This window comes from Schistocerca nitens, chromosome 2, assembly GCF_023898315.1.
Source record: "Schistocerca nitens isolate TAMUIC-IGC-003100 chromosome 2, iqSchNite1.1, whole genome shotgun sequence".
In the NCBI taxonomy this organism is placed as follows: Eukaryota; Metazoa; Arthropoda; class Insecta; order Orthoptera; family Acrididae; genus Schistocerca; species Schistocerca nitens.
The window spans coordinates 122,440,693-122,457,421 of record NC_064615.1 but is presented as its reverse complement, the minus strand read 5'-3'; the positions used below and the strand labels follow the sequence as shown (position 1 = coordinate 122,457,421).

The 16,729-nt window shown below is 42.3% G+C and overlaps 1 protein-coding gene across 1 annotated transcript in view; it reads right to left on the bottom strand.

Moving 5' to 3' along the window:
* Positions 1–9,356, bottom strand: part of LOC126235810 (monocyte to macrophage differentiation factor 2) — a 177,941-nt gene extending 168,585 nt beyond the window's left edge. Inside the window, exon 1 of the mRNA XM_049944649.1 lies at positions 9,123–9,356. The gene's annotated coding sequence lies outside the window, so the exon portion shown is untranslated. The remainder of the gene's footprint in view (positions 1–9,122) is intronic.
* Between the last annotated feature and the right edge of the window lie 7,373 nt (positions 9,357–16,729).

The window sequence follows — 16,729 nt, the reverse complement described above, 5'->3', positions numbered from 1 at the left end:
CTATGGTGCACTGGATCGAGTAAACGCAACACTGAGGGCACCACCAAACCATAAACCAGATTCCCATAGTCAAGGCAGGATTGAACAAGGGCACTGTAGAGCTGCAGCAGTGTAGAGTGATCTGCACCCTAGTTGGTGTAGCTCAGGCAGTGGAGAGCACTGAGGCGCTGCCAGCACTCCCACTTAAGCTGACAAAGGTGACGTAGCCAAGTCAATCCAACGTCGAAAACCAGTCCTAAGAATTGATATGTCTCCATTACAGAGAGTGGATCATCATTAAGGTAAAGTTCTGGTTCCGGATGTACGGTACGCTGCCGTACGCTGTGACCGAAAACTGGACACTGTGGGACAGAGCCCATGACTGTGCCTTGTGGACGGCTCCCTGTAGGAGTCGCTCAGCAATACCAGTACTGGTGGAGCGGTATGAAACACAGAAGTCTATATATAGGTGAGACGGACGGCCCTACAGCTGCTGCTAGACCATTTAATGGCCCCTAAAAATAGAGATACACTCAATACGGAGCCCTGCAGGACCCCATTTTCCTGGATATGGGGGGAAACTATGGGAGGCACCAACTTGGACATGGAAACAATGAAGTGACAGGAAATTTTGGATAAAAATCGGGAGTGGACCTCGGAAACCCCACTCGTATAATGTGGCAAGAATACGATGTTCCCAGGTCGTGTTATACACTTTTCGTAAATCAAAAAAAGACGGAAACCAGGTTTTGGCATCTGGAAAAGGTTGTTTGGATGGCTGACTCGAGGAACACAAGATGATCAGTGGTAGAGCAACCCTGGCGGAGGCTGCCTTGACATGCAGCCAGCAGGCCACTTGACTCAAGGACCCAACCCAACCGTCGACACGCCATACGTTCCAGCAGCTTACAAAGAACATTGGTGAGGCTGATGGGCTGATAGCTATCCACATCAAGAGGGTTTTTACCGGGTTTGAGCACCAGAATGATGGTGCCCACCCACCACTGCAACGGAAAGACACCATCGCACCAGATCCGGTTGGAGATGATGAGGATATGTAGCTTGTAGTCAGATGAGAGATGTTTAATCATCTGGCTGTGGATCCGATCTGGCCTAGGAGCTGTGTCGGGGCAACGTGCAAGGGTCTTCTCCCACTCTGTCAATGGAGTGTTATAGGATTCACTGTAGCATGTAGTGAACGAGACAACTTTCCCTTACAGTCACCATTTGAGAGTGCGAAAAGCTGAGGGGGGGGGGGGGGGCGGCGGCGGAGATATTCTCCTACACAGAGGCTCGAGCATAGTGCTCAGCAAAGTGCTCGGCAATCGCGTTTGCATTGGTGGATAACACGCCATTTATCGTAGCACCAGGAACACCTGTTGGGGTCTAGCACCTTAAAACACTTTTGATCTTTCTCCGAACTTGGGAAGGTTATGTATGGCACCCAATGGTTGAGACGTATCTCTCCCAACACTCCTGCTTCCGTCGTTTGATAAGTTGGCGAACACAGGCACGGAGCCGTTTAAAGGCTGTGAGGTGCTCCAGAGAAGGGTGCCGCTTATGCCACTGCAGAGCTCGCCGACGCTCCTTAATTTCTTCAGCAACTTCCGGCGACCACCAAGGGACTACCTTACACCGGGGGCACCCTGAAGAGTGAGGGATCACGTTTTCTGCCACAGAAACAATTGTTGTAGTCACCTGCTCAGCCATCACATTGATGTTATCGTGAGGTGGAGATTCAATGATGACAGCAGAGGTGAAAGTTTCCCAGTCTGCCTTGTTTAAAGGCCATCTGGGCAGGCGTCCGTGGGCCTGATGCCGGGGCAGTGACAGGAAGATGTGGAAGTGGTCACTACCACACAGGTCGTCATGTGCTCTCCAGTGGGTAGATGGGAGAAGTCCTGGGCTGCGAATTGATAAATCAATGGCCAAGTAACCCCCCGGGCCTGCTGAGGGTTTTTTTCCGTGCCTCAGTATAAGACAAGTAACCAAATTTGTATTCCTGGATCTTCTGGTCTTTCTTAATAAATGAGCAATCTGGTGAATGCTGAAGATGGTGCTCCAAGCAGTTGACAAACAGAGGTAGATGTTCATGAGGACTACCTTCATGGAGTGAGTGTCCATATATTTCGCATTCTGGTCCTGCCATGCAACGGGATGACCTATATCCTAAGCGTAAGCATCTGAACACATCATGGGCAGTGGGACACAGGATTTCATTTTGTACCTGTACACCATGAGTCTAAATTTCTCCATGAGGACATTTCCTTCAAAGCCTAAAATAAAGGCGTCTGTATCCGTATGATTATCTTTCGGCACTTTCTTGAGCACGCATGATAAAATGTATGCCTTGTGGCTGGAGATCAGTCAGGCGTTCCTCAACTGTGGAGTGTAAGATCTCTGTGGGTTTCTTGGACCTTGTTTAAAGTTTTGTGTAGGGTAATGAACACAGCCATGTCACCTAGATGATCACATGCATGAAAACTGTAGATTGACACAGATGAAGCTTTAATTAATAACAGACCATTTCAAATTTTTGCCAAAGACTCAACTTCCCCAAATTTGTCATCAATTTTTTCAAGAAAAAAATTATGGTTTTCTTACATACCAGGTATTGATTAGATGCAAGGTATTGGGTAAAGTCTTTCACACCCAGATGTCTGGCTTCTTCCTCTTCCCATGACAGAGCCAGGGAACCAGAGCTAAGTACAATCAACACCAAGAAGACCATCCAATGGAGAGGTACAGAGGGGAAAAAAACAATAATAGAAGGATAGACTTGCAGCATGCAAAGGGAAGTAGCATTGGAAGGGCTGGGACCTTGTGGTGGTCAAGCATATACTCACAAATGAGAGTGAGCTCCCTGGGGAGAGAGGGAGAGAGAGGCAGGTAGTGGGATGAAAAGGGGACATGGACTGGGAAGTGGTAACTGGTGGCAGCACGTGTGTGGGAGGAAAGGCAGCAGATTCACAGGCAACTGAGTCAGTGAGTTGGTGCAGCACACAAGGATAATAACATGGAGACATAGATTGTAAGAGGGTGACAGGACAGATTAAGGGAATGCTGCTGTTAGAGGGTGTGTGCATGGTGGGTTAGTGGAGGCTGAGGTTAGGTAGATTATGGGAGTGAAGGATGTGTTGTAAGAATAACTTCCACAGTTGCAAAATTCAGAAAGTTGGGCTGGGAGAAGGATTCAGATGGCACGAGTTGTGAAGCTGGCATTGAACTAATGGCATATTGCACTCAGCAACATGTTTCAGCACTGGATGGTCAACTCTGTTCTTAACCACAATTTGGTGGCGACAATTTATTCTGATGATTGGTGGTTATGCACACATAAGCAGCTGTGCAGAAATTGCAGCAGAGCTGGTATATGATGCGGCTGCTTTTACAGGTGGCCCTGCCACTGATGGGATAGGATAAGCTTGTGATAGGAGTAGAATAGGATATTCTGAGTCAATCAGCTCACAGTGATATGAATTCTGTTGCATAGGGTTGAGAGTGAGTGTGCAATAGGGATGGACCAGGATGTTGTGTAGATTGGCTGGGTGGCAGAATTTCACTTTAGGAGTGGTGGGGAGAATTGTGGGTAGGATGTCCCTCATTGCCAGCCATGCTGATAGGTAATCAAATCCCTGGAAAAGGACATGGTTCAGTTGCTCCAGTCTGGTATTACATTGGGTGACTAGGGGGTGCTCCTTTGCAGCTTGTTCTAGGGGGTGGTGGAAGATTTAGGTGTGTGTGAGGATATGGTGTGGTAAATCTGTTTGCAGACTAGGTTAGGGGTTAGCACCTGTCTGTGAAGGCCTTTGCGATTTCTTCAGCATACTGGGCGATAGAATACTCGTCACTGCATATATGCTGCCTACTCGTGCCCAGGCTATATGAGAACAATTTCCTGGTGTGGAAGAAGAGACAGCTGTCAATATACAGGTACTGTTGGACGTTAGTGCACTTGATTGGACAGTGGTATGGATGGAGCCTTCACTCAGGTGGAGATCAACATTCACAAAGGTGACATGCTGGGCTATGGAGAACCAGGTCGGATAGAAGGTGTTGAGGCTGCAAAGAAATGAGGGATGTGTTGTAGGGATGTTTCTTGGCCCTGACTACAGATTGTGAGAATATTATCAAAGAACCTGAATTGAACATAGCGTTTGACATTTTGGGAGGCGAAGAAGGTTCCTTCTAGATGGCCTTTAAACAGATTGGCATAGGAGGTGACAACATAAGTACATGTCACTGTGCCATGAGCTTGTTTGGTTTTGAGGACAGTTTCCTCACACACACACACACACACACACACACACACACACACACACAAGATTTAGGTGTGTGTGAGGATATGGTGTGGTAAATCTGTTTGCAGACTAGGTTAGGGGTTAGCACCTGTCTGTGAAGGCCTTTGTGATTTCTTCCGCATACTGGGCGATAGAATACTCGTCACTGCATATATGCTGCCTACTCGTGCCCAGGCTATATGAGAACAATTTCCTGGTGTGGAAGAAGAGACAGCTGTCAATATACAGGTACTGTTGGACGTTAGTGCACTTGATTGGACAGTGGTATGGATGGAGCCTTCACTCAGGTGGAGATCAACATTCACAAAGGTGACATGCTGGGCTATGGAGAACCAGGTCGGATAGAAGGTGTTGAGGCTCTAAATTGCATACATTAGAGCTGCGAGTGCTTGGTCATCTTTGATACTGTGAAACACATCTCTTCTAAAGCAAACTCTTTGCTTTCATATTTTGCGAGGGAGTAGTATGGGCTACAACAAGAAAAAAATGCCCAGTAAATATGAGCTCTAACATGCTCACTTTATGAGCTAGGACCAGTTGTCCTCCTCTGCTATTGTGAAACACATCTCTTCTACAGAGCAAGTGCTCGCAGCTCTTAACACATCAATTGTAGGGCCACATTTACTGGACCTCTTTTTTTTTTTTTTCTCTCTACACTACCTCCTGCCAAAGTATGGAAAGCAAAGAGCTTGCAGTAGAAGAGATGTGTTTCACAATATCAAAGACGAACAAGTGCTCATAGCTCTTAACATACATATTGTTTATTAGACATTTTTTTCCTAGTTTAAGGAACCTATACTCGAAGTCTGTAAAGGAATTTGGTTACACACTGTATATTTTCTCTCTCAAAGGAAAAGTAATTGTGTGTGAGTAAGTAACTGATTAGATGCATAAGGAATACAGTTGTGGGTTTCGAGTTGTAAAAAGCTTCTGCTAATTGCCTAACTCTTATACTTAAAAGCTCTTGCATAGTGAACCTATCTCAGAAGTCCAACATAATCTCCAATCCCTATGCAAATCCTTAGGTTCATTCCAGAATCTTTCCCTTAACTCCATCTCCCTTCTCACCCCAATGAAACCCACACACCCACCTTCATCATGCTTACCAAACTCTGTAAACCAAACATTTCTGGATGCCCAATTGTAGCTGGTTACTGTGCTTCCACTGAAACAATTTCCACTCTTGTCCACCAATGCCTCCAACCAATTGCTCTTAGTTACCCTCTCATATCAAAGATACAAACCACTTCCTTCACCACTCTCAACCACTTTCACCCCATTACCACCTGGATCCCTGCTCGTAACTGTTGATGCCACCTCCCAATATATGAATGTACCGCATACCCATTGCTTTGCTGCTATCGAACACTACCTCTTCCGATGTCCTTAAGTTTCCTAATCCACAACTTCATCCATTATACATCTAATCAATTATATCCTCACAAACATCTACTTTTCATTTAAGGAGCAGATATGTAAATAAACCCACAACATAGTCATGGGTGCCCTCATGGCATCCTCATAAGCAAATCTGTTCATATATCTTCAAGAGGAAACATCCCAAGCCTCCTAAAACACCACACCCCCCATCTGGCACAGGTTCATAGAAGATATCTTTATGATATGGAGCCAGGGCCAAGAAACCCTATCCTCATTCTTCCACAGTCTCAACACCTTCTCTGTGATCCACATCACTCGGTACTCCACAGCCCAACAAGCCACCTTCTTGGATGTTGATCTCCACTTCTATGATGATTCCATCAATGCCTCTGGGCATATCAAGCCGATTAACCACCAACACTAACAGCATTTGACAGTTGTCATCCCTTCCACATTAAAAATCACTCCCATACAGCCTGTCTACCCACGGACAGTGTATCTGCGGTGACAAGAATTCCCTTGACCAGTATGCAGAAGCAACTGAACCCCGTTCTTTGCGAGGACTTCGATTAACCATCTGCATGCTCAGATATGGGGGATCTCCTACCCATACCACTCCTAAAGTGATATTCTGCTGCCCACCCAATCTAAACAAGATTCTGCTCCAAATCTATCCCATTCTCACACCCAACCCCTTGCCACAGGGCTCATATCACTGTGGTAGGCCCAGGCTACCTGATTCACTCACCTGGCACATCCCATTTTAGTTCTGTCATAGGCTTATTCTATACCATTAGCGGCAGGGTCACCAGTAAAAGCACCGGCATAGCATTTTGTGTGTGCTTGACCACCAACCAGGTACCCATCAGAGTGAATAGCCACCACCTAACTGTGAGCAAAAACAGAGTTGACTACCCAGCGATAGAAAACACTTATAAGCACAATACACTTGAGTTCGATCGGTACTTCACAACCCATATCACCTGGGTCCTTCCCCAGCAGCAGCTTTTCATGGGAGTTATCCTAGCGCTACATTCTTCACTACCATCATCCTCCTGGCCCTCAATCTCCTCTAAACCACTGCACCCACATCCTCTAAGCAACAGGCTCCCCTTCTTTTGTTCTGGCTCCCTCTCCATGCACCACCCGAACTAATTGGTTCCTGTGCTCATACATATGCTGCCCTCCCTCTCACATTCCTATCCCACATGTCTGCTGCCTCAGTGCGAGCTGCCAGCTACCTTCCCTAACCTCCCTCCGCCGAGAAGGTGGCAATGTTTTCATAATATTTTGTCTCACAATGATGGCACAACACGTATTCTGTGAGTAGTCATTTTTATTCCAAAATTGTTCATATTCTGGTAGATATTTCCTGAGCTATGTTTCCTTGTTTAAGATGACGTACCATATATATCAATGTAAAAGGATGCCTGTATGAACAAATAATAATGCTAATTCCATACTGATGATACTAGGTGGCTCTGCATCTTCAATTTTGTACATGCAGCATTTTTTGCTAGGGATACTACCTGACTGCAATCTCTAAAGGAAACAAATTTGCTGTCAGCACTGATTTGCAGGTAGCAATAGAACTCAGAGTTTAAATTCAAATTTGCAGTTTAGAAAGAATATAGGGTCTATAAGGCAAGAATCACTTATCTTGCTCCAACAAGGGGTCCAATATTCAGGAACACACATTTTTAAAAACTGCCAGTAACCATTAAAAACTTGGTTTCAGATAAAGCACGGTTTAAACAGAGTTTGAAAAACTTTTTGATACACAACTCCTCCTAAATGAATATCTTAACAGAGACTGTTAAGCCAGCTTAAGTAAAATTGTCTGATTTCAGTTTTGACAGCACTTGGTCACAACAGTCAATATTAGGTATTTTGTGTATGATAAATGTATTAATAGTGCATGGCAATGTTTCATTCTGACAGCATGTTAATTCTGTAAATATTAGCTGTTCCAGTTTACCACGTTGTATTCATCTATTTCGACAATCTCCAGACAAATGATCAGGGTAGCAAGTATTATATTCAAATGTTTTATGTTATACTTTCCAACATATCCACACCCACGAGAATCGTCTCATTTTTTGGGTCTATGAAACAGAAACTGAATCTAATCTAATCAACACAAAAATGGAATGCTGTAATGTGTGAAACAAGTCAAGACTAGTTGTCAAAGTGCCTAAAACATGCTCTATGACAAATATAGATATTCTAAGGCACCTGGCACTGTGAAAAAGCTCAAAATATCTGTTGACAGATAATTTAATAAAACTGTGCAAAATATAACTATGTACAACTGGTTGCAATCTTTACAGCCAGTACACCAGATAAGTTTGACAAGGATAATAAGGAAATTGCCAGTGGTCTTATTTAAAGAACCATACTGTGATTTGTCATCATTCCAAAAATTAAAGATGTCATATTCTTTCTACGTGGCAAATGCTGCACATCCTGATGTATCGGTTTGGCCACATTTTATCCACATCAAAAAGGGCCGAGTGCACATTCATGTGATATGTTAAATGTCGAAGAAAACGTAATCCAGGAGGAGGCTACGGTAATCATACCCCAGGTTGGTTCAGGCAGTGTCAGGTACATGGTAATGCTGTTCAGGGCAAGACCTGTTCCTGGGAATACCACAACTCATAACACTGTTGCCAGATTACAACAAATAATACCAAAACACATGGAGTATCTACTGTTAGCAAGTACCAACAAAAACACAATGGCAGTCAAATTAATCAAAGTGATGAAACTCCAGCCAAACATCATGTAAGTAAAAGTTTCTCAAAATTATTTTAATAATTTCTCTTCATTGCGCGCTTATCTCTCTACGTTATTTCTGCGTTAGTTTAAATTTATTTTGATGAAATAATAACTAACAATTCAAAAACTAGATGGTGGATACTGGCAAGTAATCAAAATGTCCAACAACATTCATTTTTATTATACTTCATTAGCGCTGCTTAAAGGTCTAAAATCACTAAAAGTCAATTACGCAGAATGTTGCATAGACGTACATTCGCTCAGGTCGTACTTACAAACTACAGTGTTGGGTAAACGTAAGCCTGGGAGGCCGTTGTCACAGTCAATAAAATTCCTCTGGGTTTGGGACCGCGTTCCTAAACCCAGACGACTTTTATTGACTGGAACTACAGTGTTCTTTATTTCACATATGTCACTTTCAGACATCTGCTTGGAAATGTCAAGCTTTTCTTATCATTCCTCGTACAACACATTACAACGCTCAACCAGTTATCTCGTATTCGGCAAACTTTAAGTATGATATTTCATGATGTATACTGAATTTTTGCGCTTACATTTGAACCCCTGCAACAATGTATACATCAAAAATTTAGTGACAGCTGCGTGAAACAAGTAACGAAACACTGTGATCATGACTTAATTTCCTGCGATAAATTGTTTTGTATAGAAAACATAACATACCTTATAATTTATCGGTGCATATTCCTATCAACAGCAAGCTTCATGAGCTGACAACACTTTGACGATAAAAAAATAACAACAAAACTACCCCCATCCTACTTATGTCAGCAGACGACGTACGCCTGCGGCAATCCAAAGTACAGCAATCTGTTTATGTAATTATCCTTCAGTTCAAAGATCCTCTCAAAATAGAAAAACAAATATCCGCTCTAACATCAATTCTGTTACACATATCTGCATTTTACTGAAATCAACTTTTTCGACAAAATTTTGGAACTATATAATGTGGCAGGCAGTGTGGGCCACAAAGACGGTATTGCAGTTGTAGTTAGTTTGCTTTGTTGTTTGTTATAATGGGAAGAAAACGAGGTGGATGAAGAATTAGTGCAATTAGTGGGAAAAATTCCAAAACTGTAACTTCATGAAATAGTTGATATAAAGTGAAATTAACGAAGAGGTGAAGAACAGAAGTTGTACGAGGAAAAAATACCAGAACATATTAAGTTCTGGCTTAGTTGTCAAAAAAGGAAATGACAAAATGAAATCAGTCTGAGAAGGTATTAATAATTGTGTTGGCAGAAACGAGCCAAGGTACATTAAATACAATGTTAAATAAAGACTGTAAGCTCCCCATCGCACCCCCCCCCCCTCTCAGATTTAGTTATAAGTTGGCACAGTGGATAGGTCTTGAAAAACTGAACACAGATCAATCGAGAAAACAGGATGAAGTTGTGTGGAACTATGAAAAAATAAGCAAAATATACAAACTGAGTAGTCCATGCGCAACATAGGCAACATAAAGGAGAATGTAAGTTCACGAGCGCCGTGGTCCCGTGGTTAGCGTGAGCAGCTGCGGCATGAGAGGCCCTTGGTTCAAGTATTCCCTTGAGTGACAAGTTTATTTCATTTTATTTAACTTATGATTATCACAGCCACAAGAAATTCTAAATCGGGCAAGGTAGAAGAATCTTTTTACCCATTCGCCAAGTGAACAAGTTAGGTGGGTCGACAACATATTCCTGTCATGTGACGCACATGCCGTCACCAGTGTCGTGTAGAATATATCAGACGTGTTTTCCTGTGGAGGAATCGGTTGACCTACGACCTTGCGATCAAATGTTTTCGGTTCCCATTGGAGAGGCACGTCCTTTCGTCTACTAATCGCACAGTTTTGCGGTTCGGTTGCAAAACACAGACACTAAACTTATCACAGTGAACAGAGACGTCAATAAACGAATGTACAGATCATAACTTTGCGATAAGAAAGTAAACTTTTCACTCGACGAAAGACTTGAACCAAGGACGTCTCGTTCCACAGCTGCTCACGCTAACCACGGGACCACGGCGCTCTTCAGCTTACACTGTCCTTGATGTTGCCTATCTTGCGCATGGACTACTCAGTTTGTATATTTTGCTTATTTTTTTCATAGTTCCACACAACTTCTTCCTGTTTTCTCGATTGATCTGTGTTCAGTTTTTCAAGGCCTATCCACTGTGCCAACTTACAACTGAATCTGAGGGGGGTGCGATGGGGAGGTTCCCTTGTTAGCAGAAGAACCCAGGCAGCCTGCATTACTTTAGCATTAACAATTATTTTGTTTTTATTCAAAAATTTAGGTACTGTAAGCTTTCACACATGGCTATTTCAATTATTTTGGAAAGGCTAGATAATACTGGGATTGCTTCGTAGTTTCGTACGTCTTGTTCATCACCCTTGTGAAGTGATTGCACAAACAAATGTTTTGATTTTTTGTGAGTATTCCTATTATTGCTGAAAAATTGATGGTATCACTTAGAGTAGCCTATGTTCTTCAACTTTCTGTAGTGACATTTTCTAGAATATCAGCAGTGAAACATCGCACTTTATTTTTTAATTTGTTGAAAGTATTTCGTACTTCTGTTACAATCATACAAATATGGTACCTTCATTTTCTGGGCTTTTTTATCATTACTTATGTCATCTTTAGTTTTAATCAAATGGTCTGTTCAAAAAATTCAGGAATTCTGTCCACAAACTTTTTTCTACCATTACCTTTTACTTATTGTGCTTGATCTCCTACGGAATACTCTCCTCCACAAGAGACACACCGCTCCCAAGGCCGCTTCCACTTACAGAAGCAGTCTTGGTACACCTCTTGCTGGATCGCGCGAAGCGTCGTCTGCGATTTTTTTTATCTCGTCTATCGTTGCAAATCTTCGTCCTTTCATGGGGGTTTTCAGCTTTCAAAATAAAAATGTCCGCAGGGGCCAGGTCTGGAGAGTACAGAGGATGAGGCAGCATGGTGATTTCGTTAAAAGCTCTGCACAGATTGTGAGGCGAAGGTCGCTCTGCTCTTGACGTATGAGCTTTGAGACGAACTTGGCGGCAACATGATGCATCGTGCCAGAATTTCATGACATGATATAACTGAAATGTTAAATTCTTCTGAAATCTCTCGGACAATCAGTCTTCGACTGGCAGGCACAATTTCGTTGATGTTCCTGACATAAGCGTCGACGGTAGATGTCGAAGGGCGTCCTGAAAGAGGGTCAGCTTTAACTTCTGTCTAGTATTTTTAAAACGATGAACTATTCATAACACCCAGTACTGCTTAAGCACTCATCACAGTAGGCTTCCTGCATAATTTGGTATATCTCTGTCAAGCTTTTCTTGAGCTTCACGCAAAATTTAATGCAGACGTGTTGTTCCTTCAGCTTTGCTAGCTATGTTCTACTCAGTACAGCACTGAACAAAAACTAACAGACATACAACAATGAGACTTTCGGCAGTTACACATTAAACACACACACACACACACACACACATATATATATATATATATATATATATATATATATATATATATATATATATATATATATATATATGTCTGAGAAGGTATTAATAATAATTAATTTCTGCCAACACAATTATTAATACCTTCTCAGACTGATTTCATTTTGTCATTTCCTTTTTTGTCAACTAAGCCATTTACTGAATCTTTGTGCGTGATAATGAGTAATAATGGTAAAAATTTTTGTTGTGTTCTCTTTCCATCATTTTAACTTAGCCTCAAGCATTGGCGTGAGCAGTTACGTAAACTATCCACAGTACTTGTGCCCGGCTCCCACACTGTTACACTGAGTGAGAGATGCCACCTTTCTGCCACATACCCGCCAATGGGAGGACTGTGTGGCATCATGTGAGATATGCAAGAGGGTTGGCGAGATAGCGGCCGAACAGCGGCTCGCTCTCTTGCCTGCCAGCTTCTTGACCCTCTGGACATATCTACCAGTCCTTCCTATTGAGGCCAAAATGCTCTTTCTGGATGAAGTGCGATACACTCCATGGCCATAGCCAGTTTCTGTGAATACTGTACCCCCTAGTGGTAGTTCTTGGGCATAAAACCCATTTTCTCAGTATCCTAGCACTTCTCATTTTACGTGTAGGAAAAGCCCCCTGGATGCCCACCTGAGTTCCTGATAACATTCTTACCATGTACAAACTGGTGTCTGAGAGTGCCATCTTTCCTGACATTTGATCTGAATTGATATTTTCATGCTGATCCTATGTACTGACAACCACAGTGAAGACTAGAGGATTGCTGTTGTGGGATGCTTAGCTGTTTACGCTGTTTTTCACAACATGTGCCTCCTGGCGCATCCGACAATGTGTTAAGCTCTGTCTGCCCAATCAAGCATCGCACCATGCTGCAGCACCACGTCTCTCACTGGTGCAAGCCACCACCAGTAGTAGAGTTGCTGGGGGCTGTGCCACACCATGCGATTTCGCTGGGTACTGTAACTAGGCAGCTGCCTCTCATAGCCACCCCTGATGCTGCCTCATTCGACCACTGACGCTATACTATTAGTGACGCTGATACCACCGTTCTGATCACCGTGACACCGACACAAAGCCGCCTTCTGACGCAGGATTCTGCGCACTTGTTGGCCAAATAACCTCCCCATGTAGCATAGTGCAAGGTCAATTTCTTATATTGTTATTGTATTTCAAATGTTGGGGCCTCTCCCACTAATTTCGTAACCATGCCTGACTTGCACCCCCACCAGCCAGCTGAACGGTCAGAGCCAGCCGCAGCTTAATATAATGTTGAGCCTAATCACCTTATTTGCTATGGCAGCACTCTGACGTTCCAGAAGTTAAGAGCTACAGCAATGGCTAAATGCTATAACCAGCAAACAATCCCGCCGTAAATCCGGCAAACCTAGGCTCTTCCCGAGCCCCTAAGTCAGAACCTCCTAAACACATGCTAGATGATGTCAATACTTTTCTGGCAGTTGCTTTTATCCCCACATTCATAGGAAAGTCAGATGGAAATGTGCACTTATTTTTGCAGCATATCCACGACATGACTCGTTTTTGTGATTGGAATGGTGACTAATTACTATTTGTAACGAAATTTAAATTAGCAGGAGATGCTCACATCTGTGTGGAGTCTGTTGACACACTCCGAAATGCGAGGAGTTTAAAGTAGTGGCAAAGAGATTGACAGAGAGATTTTCAGATAAACATGGGACCAGTTATTACAGCGACTAGTTGTCCACTTTGAGGCAAAAGCCAGGTGAAGAACTGGAAGCATTTGCAGACTGCATCCACATAGTATCTTGCAAAACCTACATCCTTGGCACTGATGCAATCCGAAATTAGGTGTTACAAGAGGATGCTGAGGTAGGGGCTATAGATGTGTTTATACATGGAATTGATCCACGTGTGGGTGCTCAAGTTAATGTGACCTCCCCCACCTCAGCTGCATGAAGCGGTCCTCTTAGCTTTGTTGCGTGAGGAAGCAGGGCAGTTTGTGTCCACTTCTGCATGCAAAGGGGATGTACAATGTATGTTTGTAAATGACACTAACTGTCAAAGGTGAGGGAAACCCAATCATACAACCGAGTGCTGTAGGACTCCCTGCTGCCAGAAATGTCATACTGTTGGATACGAGAAAGATCGATGTCCACTCATCTGAGGCCCCGTATCAGTTAAAGTGGGAAGAACATATTAAAATACTTAGTAACAGAATCGCTACAGCATGCTATGCTCTGAGAATTCTGACTGCAGTTTGTGATACTACATGTGTCAGATCTGTATATTTTTCTTATATCCACTCTGTTATTACCTATGGAATAATATTTTTGGGAGTCAACAGTAAAAATATTCAAATAGTTTTCAAATTACAGAAAAGAGCAATTCGTATAATAACCAAGAGTGGCAGTAGGGCTCACTGCCTTGAACATTTTCAAAAGCTGGAAATCCTAACTGTCCCCTGTGAATACATTTTTCAAAGTGTTATGTATGTAAAAAAAAATATTGACTGCTATATGAAAAATTCTTTAGTACACAGCTATGAAACTAGAAACCAATACAATCTGCATCTAGAGAGGAAAAATAAAGTTAAAACTCAGCAGAGCTTGTTGTACAATGCTGTTAAATTATATAATAAAATACCCCAAAAAATAAAAGATATTGACACAATCGGACAGTTCAAAACAAAACTAAAATTTTTTTATTAAATAAAAGTTATTACGCAGTAATGGACTATCTGAATTAAAACATGTAGTGTAATTAAAGTAGCCTCCATTGTAATACATGAGGAAATCAAAAATTGTATAAGAAAATTACAAATTACACAAGGATATAAAACTAATTTAAGATACCTCAAAAATGTGTGTAAATACAAATGTTATGTGTATAATTGTAGGTATATTGTATTGTATATGATTTTGCTGACGAAATCCACACAATGTAAATTGTTACATGGATTAATAAAGAAATCAATCAATCAATCAAAAAAAAATAGGTGGAACAATCCGCCATCACCAGGTGTATCACCAAATGATAAAAAGAAGGGTAGATCGCAAGGGAGGAACAATCCAGGGGGAAACGAGAGTGTGGCAGGGGCCGCCATCCACGATCGCGCCCTATAAAAACTTTGAACCCCTTACAGAATGGTAAAATCACTGAGGTGGCTAACTTAATTATAACAGATAAGATCAGAGGTAAGACTGTAAATATTTTGATAGACACAGGAGCCCAGATTTGTGTTCTATTCGTTGCACACAGTGACAAGTATGCGCTTAAGCCACTATACTATAAGTGGATTGGGATAAGTAGTAATAATCTCTGCAGGTGCCTGCACAGTAAACCTGCAGGGGGAAAGAAAGAAGTATGTACTTGACACGGAAGTGGTGAGGAAATGCAGATGGGACACTGATAGCATCCTGGGGAACGATTTTCTAACACACAGGCTGTGACAGATATAGGATGCCCACTATTAGGTTCAATGATGCCAGCCCCTGTCCAGAAAGTGAGCGTGCATCTCATTTGCAAGGAATTCGTGAAGGGAGGCCTACCTAACAAGCTCCAACTGAATGGTGTACATGGGCACTGAAAAATATCACACCTGTAACAATTAGCGGTGGAACGAGAAAAGTTTTCTGGATTGAAATCAAAGACCTGGTACCGCCGAGATCGGACTTCCTGGTCGACCCACTCGCCCAGAATGAGTTTCTCGACAGGCTGCAAATCCATGTTGGAAGTGGTTTAAGTACACCGAAAGTAAAAGGGAACAGGTTTCAAATACCTGTGTGTGTTAACGCTTTTAGTCAATGGGACGTAGAAACCCCATGTGGCACAATACTAGCCTTTGGCGAAGAAGTTGCGCAAATAAGAGTTTCCAACCAGAAGAAGGTTTGTGCACTAGCACCTTTTATAAGAAATCAGTTGAAAGAGAAGTTGGCAGATTTGCTAGAGTGAGAGCAAAATATTTTGTATCCAGTTTTAGAGGAATATGCGCGTTTATTCGAGGAAAGGCAATAAAAAAATGTCGTGTAACGACGGCCTCCCGTCGGGTAGACCGTTCGCCTGGTGCAAGTCTTTCGAGTTGACGCCACTTCGGCGACTTGCGCCTCTGGTATGATTTATTTTTTTTTTAGTAATTTAATTGAAAGCTTTGTTGCTTTGGTAAAAATAAAATTGTTGGTTCTTTTTGTCGTGACAGAATAAATTACTATTAATCACACCAGATTTGTCGGAGAATAGCAGTAACATGTGTAATTGATCCAGCTTTAAGAAATTCTATTACCTTTTAGCGGAAAATTCGTGCGGTACTCTCCGACGTTAGAAAAGTCGTGGTGTTCCGTTCGGAGCAGGAGGCGGCTGTCTTTTCTCATTAGCGATATCGAAAATTACTAAAAAATGAACAGAATTTTTTTTTTCGGAGGAAGATCGCGCGGAGAAAACAGACAGAAGTTACATGAAAGAAACCTAAGGGACCAACTAATTGGATTTGTACGAACATATAAACGGAACTGAAAGAACTTCGAATAAATACTATAACGATGTCGTCACGACAGCCTCCTGTTCCGACAGAACACACGCTGGATCATAAGCTGCATAAATCTTTTAAACAGAAAAGATTATCACAAGTATAATTAATGAAAATAAGGTTGAGAGATTTTCTTTGAAATTAAATAAACTTCAAGGCTTCAAGTACTATATTATGAAACGGGAACTTACATTAACATGGCCACCCAATGTGGCGGTGGAGCGAATTTTCATGATACACATTCTCGCTTGTTTGTGGCTACATATATTTTTAATCACTTAAACT